Raw genomic sequence first — 15,802 nt, 5'->3', positions numbered from 1 at the left:
TTAATATAAATGACAATATGGGTAGCCTTCATGTGGCTTAATTACGATATTAAATACGTTTTTATATTTAATTTACTGGTATTTTGTCTGCTAAACTGACAACGGAGAAGCAAATATTTAAATAGTGTATAAGACAAACATCTCCTCAGAGTGATTCGATATTGTAATAGATGACCAGCAATACTTTCAATTTTTGTGAATACTGACCAATTGCAATATCTGTCATGAGTCTTCTCTACGTTATAGCGAAATAAACATTGTGTAATGGAAACATGTTTTGTATTATCAGTATTAAAACTGAACATAGTTAGAAAAACCTGGCAGCACAAGTGGACTTGCTTGCTAAGACACGCTATCGACTACAAATTACATTGACGAAAACCTGAAATAGGATGTGGTATACTGAATGGAGGTTCAGACATAATTCTCATCGATTCCAATCACAGGTAATGCCACAACCTCCTGATTAGTTATCCGAAAATTGCTAGGATCATTCTGACAATGGACTCTGACCATCGTTGGAGTTTGATCCATTAGTTCGACATTCATTCAGCGTAACGTGTACAGGGTAGAACAACTAGATTCACACAGTAAGGTAAAACATTAAAAGGTAAAGTATTGAAAATCAGGATTTTTTAGAAATCCACGTTGAAACTCATAACTGTTGTTTTTAGACCATATAATCTACAATATAATCCTGTCACATATCATATGATGACTTGCGGAGTACATACAATGCCTGATAAAAAGACTGAAGCGTAAAAAAGACATGGTCGGAATTCAATGTCATTTCATACATGTACATTCCATTGGCGTTTATGTAAATGATTGGGGTTATATTTCTCTTTGACAAGAAGAACTACCATCGGAATGAATTAATGTTGTTCGTGTTTAGCGTTGTTACCACGCCTGGTAGGGTATATAAGAGGCGTGAAGAATGGAGACCGTCAGATACTGAGAGCTCCCTGTGGAGAATGTGAAGATACCGTGAAACAGCGTTATCGGAACTTGACAGATGTTTGAAAGGATCCTCATTGGGGGGGGCTCCAACTGCGCTGTCTGGTCCTTCGCACAGTATCCGGATTTATGGGGCATTCGAACGTGACTGTAGCCCGATGTTGCACTGCATGAGAATTTGAGTTTGGACATACTCGTCACCAAGGTTTCGGCGACCATCTCTGACTACCACGAGGAAGCATCAACGTACTGTGCACCAGACACATCGCAACGTTTCCATAACTGCACCTGTCATCCGAGAAGAAATAGTAGTAGATTCCATGCAACAACATGCATTATCCCTCTGCTTTGTTCCAAGACTAGCAGCACCCATGTGTACGCTACCGTTAGCACCACAACACAGACGGCTGCGTTTAGAGTGGCGACGTGACGCAGAAACAGGGACTGCTGATCAATGGCACCACTTTGTGCTCAGCGATGGATGAACGACGGTTCAGCACGTCCCTATTTATTTATTTATTTTTCCGTGGGACCAAATTAAGGAGAAGGCTCCATGGACATGGAACGAGTCAATACATGAAATTATAACATGAAAGTAGAAACAGATTAAATGAAATATAAGAAACATGTTCAGGCGACAATTCGTAAGTTTAAATAAGAATATAACCAATGTAGCACTGGAATTTGCTAAATTTTTCACCTCTTCCAGGAGCTCCTCGACAGAATAGGAGTAGTGAGCCATGAGGAGACTCTTCAGTTTAGACTAAAAAGTGCTTGGGCTACTGTTAAGATTTTTGAGTTCTTGTGGTAGCTTATTGAAAATGGATACAGCAGAATACTGCACTCCTTTATGCACAAGATTCAAGGAAGTGCATTCCACATGAAGATTTGATTTCTGCCTAGTATTAACTGAATGAAAGGTGCTAACTCTCGGGAATAAGCTAATATTGATAACAACAAACGACATTAATGAAAATATATACTGTGAGGTCAGTGTCAGAATTACCACACTATTGAATATAGGGGTCGACAAGAGGTTCTCGAACTTACACCACACGTACCTTGAACATCCCGTTTCTGAGCCAAAAATACCCTTTTTGAATCAAAAGAATTACCCCAAAAAATAATACCATATGACATAACCGTATGAAAATATGCCAAGAAGACTACTTTTCGTGTTGCACTGTCACTTATTTCAGATACTGTTCTAATGGTAAATAAAGCGGCATTTAGTTTCTGAACAAGATCCTGAACACGGGCTTTCCACAACAGCTTACTATCTATTCGAACGCCTAGGAACTTGAACTGTTCCGTATCGCTCATAACACGCCCATTCTGTCTGATTAAAATATCAGTTCTTGTTGAATTGTGAGTTAGAAACTGTAAAAACTGAGTCTTACTGTGATTTAGCATTAAATTATTTTCCACAAGCCACTAACTTATTACATGAATTACATTATTTGATACTGTTTCATTATTATACACAAAATGTTTCACTACCAAGCTGGTGTCATCAGAACATACAAATACTTTTGAATTACCTGTAATACTAGAAGGCATATCATTTATATAAATAAGAAACAGCAGTGGCCCCAGCACCGACCCTTGGGGAACGCCCCACTTAACAGTGCCCCATTGGGCTGGGCTAACGTACATAGAACAATACTTCATTCTTCTGCTAGATACCCCGTCATATCCATCAGTGTTCTTGGTATTTAGTGATTTAATTATTAACCCAATCTCCGTCTTGTCAGTACCATGGAGGAGAATTTCAGGTAACAAACACTTTTTTCTACGAGCGCTGTATGATTCCCTGTTGGGACTAGGTTTCCATTTAGTTCACCTGCTATATTCAGAAAGAGATCATTAAATACTGTACATATATGAGACTCATCAGTAACACGGACATTCCTACTACAGACTGATTATGCCCATTATTAACGTGTATGATGGCAACTTGGGTAAGTTATTACAGGTTACTTGGAAGGAACAGCGGTCACAGTATGGAAGCCACTGAGTGTAACTTCAGGTCGTGGCTGTATTGCTGGAGGGAGCTCTGACGGCACATAGCATGTGTCTCGGTTAACTGTAACGCTGTGCGCAAATTGAGACGCTTATAGGGCGTGCGGCGCGACGCCCCGCAGAGCGCTTTTTTGTAACTTCACAGGTTCATATGGACCGCGCGATTTGCGACACAACGCGCCCTCAACACGCGCCTGCAATAGGTCGTTCTGCATTGTGGCTGTGGCACAGCTTCTTGCGCCACGAGTCACGCGAGCAATGCGAAAGGAGTGAGGCGGGGAGCAGGAACGCAGTCCTCCCGTATGCTCACTTCGCATGGCGCATATGGGCAGCGGAAAAATTGCCCATCCAAGAAATCAGTCTTACAGAATACCGAATTTTATTGTCACTGAATAGTGTTTCGTTTTTCGCCGTTCAAGCACTACATCTCTTTTTGTTAGTACATACACTACTGGCCATTAAAATTGCTAAAACAAGAATAATTGCGGATCGTAAACGGGTATTCGCTGGACAAATATATTATACTAGAAATAACATGTGCTTACATTTTCACGCAATTTGTGTGCATAGATCCTGAGAAATCAGTACCCAGAACAACCACGCCTGGGCATCGAGTCAGACAGAGCTTGGATGGCGTGTACAGATACAGCTGCCCATGCGGCTTCAACACGGTACCACAGATCATCAAGAATAGTGACTGGTGTATTGTGACGAGCCAGTTGCTGGGCCACCATTGACCAGACGTTTTCAGTTGGTGAGAGATCTGGAGAATGTGCTGGCCAGGGCAGCAGTTGAACATTTTCTGTATCCAGAAAGGCCCGTACAGAACCTGGTACATGAGATCGTGCATTATCCTGCTGAAATGCACGATTTCGCAGGGGTCGAATGAAGTGTAGGGCCACGGGTCGTAACAAATCTGAAATGAAACTTCCACTGTTCAAAACGCTGTCAATGCGAGCAAGAGGTGACCGAGACGTGTAACCAATGGCACTGCATATCATCACGCCGGGTGATACGCCAGTATGGGGATGAGGAATACACGCTTCCAATGTGCGTTCACCGCGATGTCCCCAGACGCGGATGCGACCATCATGATGCTGTAAACAGAACCTGGATTCATCCGAAAAAATGACGTTTTGCCATTCGTGCGGCCAGGTTCGTCGTTGAGTACACCATTGCAGGCGCTTCTGTCTGTGATGCAGCGTCAAGGGTTACCGCAGCCATGGTCTCCGAGCTGATAGTCCATGCTGCTCGAAACGTCGTCGAACTGTTCATGCAGATAGTTGTTGTCTTGCAAACGTCCCCATCTGTTGAGTCGGGAATCGTGACGTGACGGGATGATCCGTTACAGCCATGCGGATAAGATGCCTGTGACCTCGACTGAAAGTGATACGAGGCCGTTGTTATCCAGCACGGCGTTCCCTATTACCCTCCTGAACACACCGATTCCATATTCTGCTAACAGTCATTGGATCTCGACAAATGCGAATAGCAATGTCGCGATACGATAAACCGCAACTGCGGTAGGCTACAATCCGACCTTTATCAAAGTCGGAAACCTGATGGTAGGCATTTCTCGTGCTTACACGAGGCATCACAACAACGTTTCACGAGGAAACGCTGGTCAACTACTGTTTTTGTGTGAGAAATAGGTTGGAAACTTTCCTCGTGTCAGCACGTTGTAAGTGTCGCCACCGGGGCCAACCTTGTGTGAATGCTCTGAAAAGCTAATCATTTGCATATCACAGAATCTTCTTCCTGTCTCTTAAATTCCGCGTCTGTAGCATGTCATCTTCGTGGTCAGTAGTGTAATAGTTTTCAGTTACATACAACGGTATATTTTTCTGTGTTGTTTATTGTTTTGTCAGTAGCAATATACAGTTCAATAAGTGGTGAGCCATTATCCACTGGAATTATATCTTCTGCCTGCACAACGTTTTCAGATCGTAAGAAGTCACAGACGCTTCACCGTGAGGGTAATGATTAAGGAAATAGGGAATATTATAAAATTATATCCTCTAGAAGCAAGGAATTTGCTGCCTGTTGTGCTGACGTATCCCTACGACCTGTAACAAACAGTAGAATAGACGTAATTTGCACAGGTGCGACCACGTTGTGCTCTTGATAAAAAGCGTCCAAGACATGACGTACACAAGTTTCACTACCATTATTTAGATATGGATGTAATTGATGACGTAAACTACATATATATGGACATCACATTCCTCTGCAAGCTAGAAACAGTCGATAAGGCCTCACTAATAACGGGGTTTTAATCTGCTAGCGGTGACGAGAAAAAGCATTTCTGGGGTTGCACAAGCACTATGAGCATTAATAAATTAATTGTGCAACAGGTTACACACAGAAACTAGTGGTTGGTATCGTCCTGAAAGTATGTGTACCACGGAAGCGAGTGGTGATCTGATATATTTAATTTGCTGAAATGCACTGCTAACAAAGGCAGATCTACTTTCATGACATGTTATTTGCAGGACGTGAACTCTTTCTCCCACAAAGCACACTTGGCTAGCTTCCGCATTCCTGTCGCGCGCGTTATTCTCAGCTGCTGACGATACACTGACCATTGTGTTGTGCCACCCATCATCTGCTTACTTTTCTCAGTAACAACTATTTTACTGGCGCATCACACATTGTCAGTTCGACAAGGCGTAGGTGAATGACCAGAATTTGGCATGTGCGTGTCATTCCGCCTGAAGGGTACGCCCGTCATTCAGATGGAGAAAATGAATTGCTTTAGTCAGTTTCCATTTCAGTCGTGGTATTAAAAATACGATGGGTTATGGGAGTCAAACAATTTCCAGCAAAATTGGCGATTTATTTTTGTGTAAATCATTAATCTTTTATCATTCGAAGAATCATCACAATTTACGAGTAACGGCCACATTTCTCTTGCTGTCACTTTTAATTGTACTTCTTTTGCCAAAATAAAGTATAATTTGCACAAACTAGTTTTTCCAGCAGCTTTTGTGACACGGCTCCGAAACAGAGTGTCTTATTAAACAAGTAATAGGGTACCAAACGACCAGAGAGCTCAATAACTTACTGAAAACCTAGTTGTGGCGGTTTGCGGTAAAATAATAGAAGAAATTTTATGTTTAAATTTATACTAGGAAACTCTTGTTTCAATAGCTGTCGATAACTCTTAAGGAATTACAGTCACAGGGATGAAAAACATAAAATACAAAGTACAACATTTTATATATCGTCAGAGATAATGAAATTTACTGTGTTTACGAACTGGCAAAGTACTCTCCACCTTGTGTGCCATCATCAGACAAAATCTAGTTTGGATGTCTCGAGCGGTTTAGGAGATATGAGGGATGTTGTGAATATTTCATTCCCGCGAGCGTGAGATCGGGAGTGAATGCGCTACATAGGATCCATTTTCTCGAGATCGGAGATAGATGGACACCTCCTCCCAAGTCTAAACAAATATTCAAGGTGTTAAAATGGTTCAAATGGCTCTGAGCACTATGGGACTTAACATTTGAAGTCATCAGTCCCCTAGAACTACTTAAATCTAATTGACCTAAGAACATCACAAACTTCCATGACGGAGGCAGGATTAGAATTTGTGACCGTTGCATCAACGTAGTTCCAAAGTGAAGCGCCTAGAATCGCTCGGCCACAGAGGCCGGCTGCGAAATGTGTGAAACGTGCTGCTTGCGCTGTAGTGTCGTGTCACGTTACACATGATAAACGCGTTTCAATTTGCGCCAAGCCCTCCCGCGGCCAGGAAGAAACTTATATCCGTCCCGGCTAGAACCATGTGGGACGAGCTCGGAAGTCAACTCTATCCTCTATCAGACTGTAGTTACAAAAGTTGTGGGCCAGCTTCCTCAGACGACGGTATACCAATACTGTGACACCCTTCCCAACCGAACAAGTGTTTGCATCCATGGCAGAGGAATTGCAACGTCATACCGATAAACGTATTCACACAACCAAATTCTTGATAAATCTAACTCGATTTTGTAATCACTGAAATAATATCGCAAAGTCTCCCACAACGTGAAGTATCCTCCGTGTCTTCTGCATGCTTTATTTTTTCTGTTTGGAAGCTTATACAGGGTGTTACAAAAAGGTACGGCCAAACTTTCAGGAAACATTCCTCAGACACAAAGAAAGAAAATATGTTATGTGGACATGTGTCCGGAAACGCTTGCATTCCATGTTGGAGCTCATTTTATGACTTCTCTTCAAATCACATTATTTATTAAATGGAAACACACAGCAGCAGAACGTACCAGCGTGACTTCAAACGCTTTGTTCCAGGAAATGTTCAAAATGTCCTCCGTTAGCGAGGATACATGCAGCCACCCTCCGTCGCATGGAATCCCCGATGCGCTGATGCAGCTCTGGAGAATGGCGTATTGTATCACAGCCGTCCACAATACGAGCACGAAGAGTCTCTACATTTGGTACCGGCGTTGCCTAGACAAGAGCTTTCAAATGCCCCCATAAATGAAAGTCAAGAGGGTTGAGGTCAGGAGAGCGTGGAGGCCATGGAATGGGTCCGCCTCTACCAATCCATCGGTCACCGAATCTGTTGTTGAGAAGCGTTCGAACACTTCGACTGATATGTGCAGGAGCTCCATCGTGCATGAACCACCTGTTTTGTCGTACTAGTAAAGGCACGTGTTGTAGCAGCACAGGTAGAGTATCCCCTATGAAAATGATATTATGAAATCATGATAACGTTCTCTATTGAGCGTAGGTGGAAGAAACTAAAATGAGCTCTAACATGGAAATTAAGCGTTTCCGGACACATGTCCACATAACATCTTTTCTTTATTGGTGTGTGAGGAATGTTCCCTGAATGTTTGGCCGTACCTTTTTGTAACACCCTGCATAGAACGTGAATCAGAACTCCATCGACAAAGTTACAGGGAATGTAAAAACAAGATAAATCATCTAGTAAACTTTAGAGTGCGTATCATACAAGATACGAGCACATCATCTTCGCTACTCTTGAAATACTGCTCTTCGACTGAAGAAGTGCTCGTAGCTCTTAAGGTATACATTTCAGACCCCATAATTACAAGTAATATTTTTTCTAGTTTTGGTCTATACGACTACTACCACTTCTGTAACATTTTATGGTTCAGCCAGTATAAGTAAACAGGCACTGTTGCACAGGGAGAGGCTAGGGGCTCGGGTAGAACGTGAAGCTACACCTGGGCGGATACTTAGACCTAAACGCCATCGTAAGCGCCCGCCAGGGAAGCCGTGGCGCAGTTTGTGGTGATACCAGTAGAGACTGGCTGGTGGATTGCGTCCACCGACCAGCCGGAATAACTGCGTTCCCGGCGACCGGCGCGCCCTGATTGCTTTTGTGACGACGGCGCCGAAATTTGGGCGATTAGCGACCCAAATTTGGAGCGCGCGGCCGCCCAGCGGAGCGTGTAAATGAGCCGCCTGGGCCCTGGGACCGAACCCCCACCCCAGCCCGAGGCAAGCCGCCGCGTTTAATTTTATCACACGGCGCGGATCCCGGCACACCGCATTACGGCCAGTAATTGTTAATGACGACGTGATGGTCGCCGGGGTCTGGTGGGCACCGTGAGCGGAACGACCCGCAACCGGAAAAACACAGCCCGGCGCGGGAGTGTATCGAGGACGATGGCGGTTCTTACAGCTTACAAACCGCCACGTCTGGGTGGCGAAAGTTGTTATAACGAAAGAAGCACTTGTTGGCGGGTGGTTTGCTCTGTGATGGAGGGCAGACATCCAAAAGCGTCAAGTAGGTGACTCGAACGAGGGTGATTCAAATGAAGGTTGTACGGACTACCGATGATCCACAAGGATAATGTTCTCATGAGACCAATTGGTTCTCCTACCTATAAGCTGGACAGATACCTAACAGAGTTGATGACTCCTATAGTCGGCGGGTGTGAACATCATATCAAAAACTCCCAGATGTTCGTTGAGAAATTCAAAGAGATTACAGTTGGTCCAAATGACATTTTAGTCAGCCTAGATGTGGTCTCGCTGTTCACAAAAGTTCTTGTGGATGACACTTTGAAAATGCTGGCAGATCTTTTTCCTCCTGAAACTATAACGTTGTTCCGGCACGTGATGACGTCCACCTACTTATGGTATGGTAATAAATTTTATGAAATGACAGACGGTATGGTGATGGGCTCTCCTTTGTGTCCATCACTGGCTAACTTTTTTTATGGAGAATTTTGAAGAACGTGCATTAAATACGGCTCCTCTCCGTCCATCCTTATTTTATCGTTATGTTGACGATACATTTATGATTTGGCCACACGGCGCAGAAGCTCTCGAACAATTCATGGGACACATGAACAGCATACATTCGAACATCCAGTTCACTGTCGAGATGGAGAAGGAAGGGAGACTGCCTTTCTTAGACATTTTAGTACAACGACAGGCGGACGAGCGTCTTGGCCACTATGGATACCGTAAGCCGACGCACACCGATTTATACCTGAATGCACAGAGATTCCATCATCCTGCTCAGAAGAGAGCCGTTTGGAACATGTTGGTATATAGAGCCAAAACTGTTTCTAACGAGGATCGCTTAAGGTCCGAGGTTAACCACTCGAAGAACGTGTTCCGAAAGAATGGCTGTGGTGCACGCGATATAAAGGAAGCGTTCTCCAAACGAACCTCACAGGATGAAACACCGATTGCGGTTCTTCATTGTTGTGGCGCGATTTCCAGCAAAATAGGAAGGGTCCTGCGTAGACGTGGTGTAAGACCGATTTTTCGTCCTCATAAGAAAATTAAGGAGATGATGCGCCCTGTTAAGGACAATCTCGGCCTCAGGGTCGCTGGAGTTTATAATATACCCTGTGAGTGTGGAAGCAATTATATAGGTCAGACGATTCGTACCGTTTCCGACCGCTGTGCGGAACACCAACTCCATATTAAAAATTGAGAACTGGAGAAATCGGCAATTGGGGAACGCAGCCTCATGAACAAACATAAAATATTGTTCGGTGAAACTAAAATTCTGTCCCATGCCTCCACGTACTGGGATTCTGTTATTAAGGAGGCTGTTGAAATAAGAATGAGCCAAAATAACTATAACTGTGATAGTGGATACCATCTGAGCTGTGCGTGGAAACGAGCGCTTAATGCAGAGAAGCAGCAGAGACGTTCCTCCCAAGGTTTACGTTCAAACGGAAGCGGTAGCGCCATCGTCGCACACAGTGATACCGTCTGAAACAGCAGTAAGTATTCGCCGACCAATCAGAAGCCGTCTTCGGGCTATATAGAGGCTACCACAGCAGCAGTGAAGACAGTCAGCTCCTGACGATGGCCATGGAAGTAATCGTCGAAAGCTCGAAATTTTATCTAGAACTGAAGCGGCAAGAATACCGAGAATGTTTTATACGTAAGTGCCGTCGCGAAAAACTTCGTTCTCATTCAAATGAAAACCTTAAAAGTTCCATAATATTTCGAGAAGTTGTATGTGCAGTCGGCAGGAGGCAGTAGTGTTAATTGAGGTTCAGAAATGGAACGACAGCTGGCAGAGTGATGGTGCAACGCAGGAGAAGGCAGTTGCGTCCAAAACAGGATCGTGACCCCGCTGTCAAGATGCACTGTGACTGAAGTGTGATCTGTGATGCGTTTTTCGCGCAGTGAAGGTGTCGAACCAATCGAAACTAGTCGCAGAAAGGGCAGAGCAGAGTGCCGATTCGTGTTTGTCGTTGAGCTGTGTGTACGAGTGGTGCAGGAAGTTTAAAAGCTGTGTAAATTCTGTGCAGGATGCCCCAAGACCAAGGGAGGCTCGCTGACAAGCGACAGACGTGGTCATTGCGTTAGTGGAAGAGCTTGTGAAGGAGAACAGACGCGTAATTCTCAACAAAACTGCAACAGCTTTAGAGAGCCGCATTGATTCAGCGCAGAATATTTTTCACAATGTACTGTACTTCAATTAAGTGGTGGTTCTGAGCACTATGGGACTTAACATCTGTGGTCATCAGTCCCCTAGAACATAGAACTACTTAAACCTAACTAACCTAAGGACATTACACACATCCATGCCCGAGGCAGGATTCGAACCTGCGACCGTAGCAGTCGCGCGGTTCCGGACTGAGCGCCTTAACAGCGAGACCACCGTGGCCGGCGCTTCAATTAAGTGTCTGCAAGATGGATGCCCCGTCAGTTGACTGTTGAACTGAAGGACTGCCACACCTGTGAAGAGTTTTTGCATCGCCTCCATGTCGAAGATGGTGCATTTTTGAGAAAACGTTTACATGATATGAGACTTGTGTCCACTATCACCAACCAGAGACGAAAATGTCAAGCAAGAATTGCCATCTCAACCCATCGCTGAAACCACAGAAATTCTACACTCAACAATCTACTGGAAACGTCATGCTCATTCTGTTTTGGTATCCAAATGGAGTAATTTTGTAGCATTAGATTGATAGGGGTGACGGTAACCAGTACTCGTTATTCAGTCATGCTAAGGAATCAACGTGGCCCTGCAATGGAAGTAAACGACGAGGGTTTCGGACTTCAGAAGTATTGCTGCAGCACGACAAGACCTGTAAGGCATTTAAGACTATTCAGGTAATTAAAATTGAATATCTGGTGCAACCTCCTTATTCACCAGACGTCACGCCTGATGACTTTCGTCTATTCGGTGTACCTCCGCTGTGGCAGAGTGGTTCTAATCTCCGTAGTCCGGAACCGCGCTGCTGGTACGGTCACAGGTTCGAATCCTGCCTCGGTCATGGCTGCTTGTGACCTCCTTATTTTAGTTAGCTTTAAGTAGTTCTAAGTCTAGGGGACTGATGACCTCAGACGTTAAGTCCCATAGTGCTTAGAGCCAATTGAAACATATGTTCCATTCGGTGAACTCCAAGAAGCAGTGCTGGGCGGGCATTTTAGAAATGAAGAGGAGGTGAAAACCCAGGTGCACGACTGGTTACACATAAGACCCAAATAACTCTTTCATCGTCGTATCTATCCACCTCTGAGGCGGTCGAATACGTGCATTCAACGCTAGGGAGACTGCGTCGAAAAATTACTTGCATGGTTTTGTACATTGCTACAATTTAAAAAATTACAGTGCACTGAAGTTTTCATTTGACTCACCCCCATAGATAAAAACCTGGTTCCCGTTAATTTTGTCTTCATCAAGCGAGGTGGCAAGGGACACATAAGTATGTCGATCTACTGGTTACAAAAATAAATGAAAAATTTTATTGGCGACATGAAAACTACACTGAAGCGACAAAGAAACTGGTATAGACATGAGTATTCAAATACAGAAATATGTAAATAGGCAAAATACGCCGCTGCGGTAGGCAACGCCAACAAAAGACAACAAGTGCCTGGCGCTGTTGTTAGATCAGTTACAGCTGCTATCAGTATTTAAGTGGGTTTGAATGTGATGTTACAGCGGCGAACGAGCGATGGGACACAGCATTTCCGAGGTAGCAATGGAGTGGGGATTTTCTCGTACTACCGTTTCATGAATGTACCGCAAATATTGGGAATCCGGTAAAACATCAAATCTCCGACTTCGCTGCACCCTGAAAGACATCCTGCAAGATCGGGACCAACGATGAATGAAGAGAATCGTTCAAAGTAACAGAAGTGCAACCCTTCCGCCAATCGCTGCAGAATTCAATGCTGGGCCGTCAATAAGCTTCAACGTACGAACCATTCAACGAAACATCGTCGATATGGGCTTTCGGAGCAGAAGGACCACTCGTGTACCCTTGATGACTGCACGCCACAAAACTTTACGCCTCGCCTGCGCCTATCTACACCGGCATGGTGACTGGAAACACGTTGCCTGGTCGGACCAGTCTCATTTCAGATTGCACCGAGCGGATGGACGTATATGAGTATGGAGACAATCTCATGAATCTGTGGACCCTGCATGCCAGCACGGGAATGTTTAAGCTGGTGGAGACTGTGCAATGATGCGGGGCGTGTGCCGTTGCAGTGATATGGATTCCCTGACACGTCTAGATACGACTATGACACGTGACACATACGTAAGCGTCCTGTCTGATCACCTGCATCCAGTCATGTCCATTGTGCATTACGACGAACTTGGTCACTTCCAACAGGACAATGGGACACCTACAGGTCTAGAATTTGTTACAGAGCAGTTCCATGAACGCTCTTCTGAGTTTCAACATTTCCGCTGGCCACCAAACTCCTTAGACATGATGTTATTGAGCATATCCTGGATGCCTGGCTACGTGCAGTTCAGAAGATATTACCACCCCTTCGAACTCTTACAGATTTATGGACAGTCCTGCAGGATTCATGGTGTCAGTTCCTTCCAGCAGTACTTCAGACATTAGTCGAGTCCATGTCATGTCGTGTTGTGGCACTTCTGAGTGCTCGCGGGGACCCCACACTATATTAGGCAGGTCTAGCAGTTTCTTTGGCTCTTCAGCGTAAACAGTTCACGATACTCTTACGAAAGCTGAAAAACAAAGCCACTTCCGATAGAAGTAAAGTTCCCCACGATAGTTGGGTCGATGTCCAGGTGGTGCGCTGATCGGTGATATGGCCGATGTATGCTCGTAGATCTAGCCTGGGTTCTGGCAGGTGACCGGATCGGTGTTGGTCGAAGAGCGAGGGCCACGCTAGCTCGACGTCCTGCCGATTGAGAAGCGGGGGTCGAGCACGGAGCGAGAGTGTCTCTGTCTGCGGTCGCGCTGTCTGCTGTAATCGGCAGATGGATTTCCGAGCGGCTCACGCGGTGCCCGGACGAAATAAGGTCGCGCTGCTGGCGGGCGATGGAGGCGCCTCTCGCCGGTTGTCCTTCAAGTACATAACGGGAAACAAAAAACGCGGTTGTTCTTCTTACTACAGAAGTTTATTCACTCAAGTCACACAAAAAAAAAATTATTACTAGTTTCAGTGAAATTAAATCTACAGATCATTTTTATAGAAAGAATGTTCACATTCGACGAAGTAGATTGGCCATGATCTGAAGATGACGATTTAATATCGCTGAAACTACACTCCTGGAAATGGAAAAAAGAACACATTGACACCGGTGTGTCAGACCCACCATACTTGCTCCGGACACTGCGAGAGGGCTGTACAAGCAATGATCACACGCACGTCACAGCGGACACACAAGGAACCGCGGTGTTGGCCGTCGAATGGCGCTAGCTGCGCAGCATTTGTGCACCGCCGCCGTCAGTGTCAGCCAGTTTGCCGTGGCATACGGAGCTCCATCGCAGTCTTTAACACTGGTAGCATGCCGCGACAGCGTGGACGTGAACCGTATGTGCAGTTGACGGACTTTGAGCGAGGGCGTATAGTGGGCATGCGGGAGGCCGGGTGGACGTACCGCCGAATTGCTCAACACGTGGGGCGTGAGGTCTCCACAGTACATCGATGTTGTCGCCAGTGGTCGGCGGAAGGTGCACGTGCCCGTCGACCTGGGACCGGACCGCAGCGACGCACGGATGCACGCCAAGACCGTAGGATCCTACGCAGTGCCGTAGGGGACCGCACCGCCACTTCCCAGCAAATTAGGGACACTGTTGCTCCTGGGGTATCGGCGAGGACCATTCACAAGCGTCTCCATGAAGCTGGGCTACGGTCCCGCACACCGTTATGCCGTCTTCCGTTCACGCCCCAACATCGTGCAGCCCGCCTCCAGTGGTGTCGCGACAGGCGTGAATGGAGGGACGAATGGAGACGTGTCGTCTTCAGCGATGAGAGTCGCTTCTGCCTTGGTGCCAATGATGGTCGTATGCATGTTTGGCGCCGTGCAGGTGAGCGCCACAATCAGGACTGCATACGACCGAGACACATAGGGCCAACACCCGGCATCATGGTGTGGGGAGCGATCTCCTACACTGGCCGTACACCTCTGGTGATCGTCGAGGGGACACTGAATAGTGCACGGTATATCCAAACCGTCATCGGACCCATCGTTATACCATTCCTAGACCGGCAAGGGAACTTGCTGTTCCAACAGGACAATGCACGTCCGCATGTATCCCGTGCCACCCAACGTGCTCTAGAAGGTGTAAGTCAACTACCCTGACCAGCAAGATCTTCGGATCTGTCCCCCATTGAGCATGTTTGGGACTGGATGAAGTGTCGTCTCACGCGGTCTGCACGTCCAGTACGAACGCTGGTCCAACTGAGGCGCCAGGTGGAAATGGCATGGCAAGCCGTTCTACAGGACTACATCCTGCATCTCTACGATCGTCTCCATGGGAGAATAGCAGCCTGCATTGCTGCGAAAGGTGGATATACACTGTACTAGTGCCGACATTGTGCATGCTCTGTTGCCTGTGTCTGTGTGCCTGTGGTTCTGTGAGTGTGATCATGTGATTTATCTGACCCCAGGAATGTGTCAATAAAGTTTCCCCTTCCTGGGACAATGAATTCACGGTGTTCTTATTTCAATTTCCAGGAGTGTATTAATCATTGTGTATTTTTGTTAGATCTCGGCGAATAAATGTAAAAAAGGAGACCAATTGGGGTTATATTCCGAGATTGCCTCTAATACAGCTGAAAATGTCATGTAATCATCATAACAGCGGGAAATGTTGGTGCTGTAGTCGGGCATGTCCGCAGTGCGGTGTGTACGACCAGAGACCTTGCGTCAATGAGTTCGGTAGGATACGCCTAGGAGTGCGGCAACCCGCCAGCCGAGATTGTGTTCCACGGTTGTATGTGGGCAGGTGAGTGGGCGGATACCATAGTAAAGCGTCCGCTTTTATTTGCATATGTGTAAAGATTGAACGTCAGGTCCTAATCGGACGTTGCCCTCAGTTATGTGTCCACTTAGGTAGCCGGGTCGTCAGTGCAGGTGACTGCCAACTCG

The sequence above is a fragment of the Schistocerca gregaria genome, chromosome 8, assembly GCF_023897955.1.
Source record: "Schistocerca gregaria isolate iqSchGreg1 chromosome 8, iqSchGreg1.2, whole genome shotgun sequence".
Lineage (NCBI taxonomy): Eukaryota > Metazoa > Arthropoda > Insecta > Orthoptera > Acrididae > Schistocerca > Schistocerca gregaria.
The sequence above is the reverse complement of the archived record's forward strand: the minus strand, read 5'-3'. Positions refer to the sequence as shown.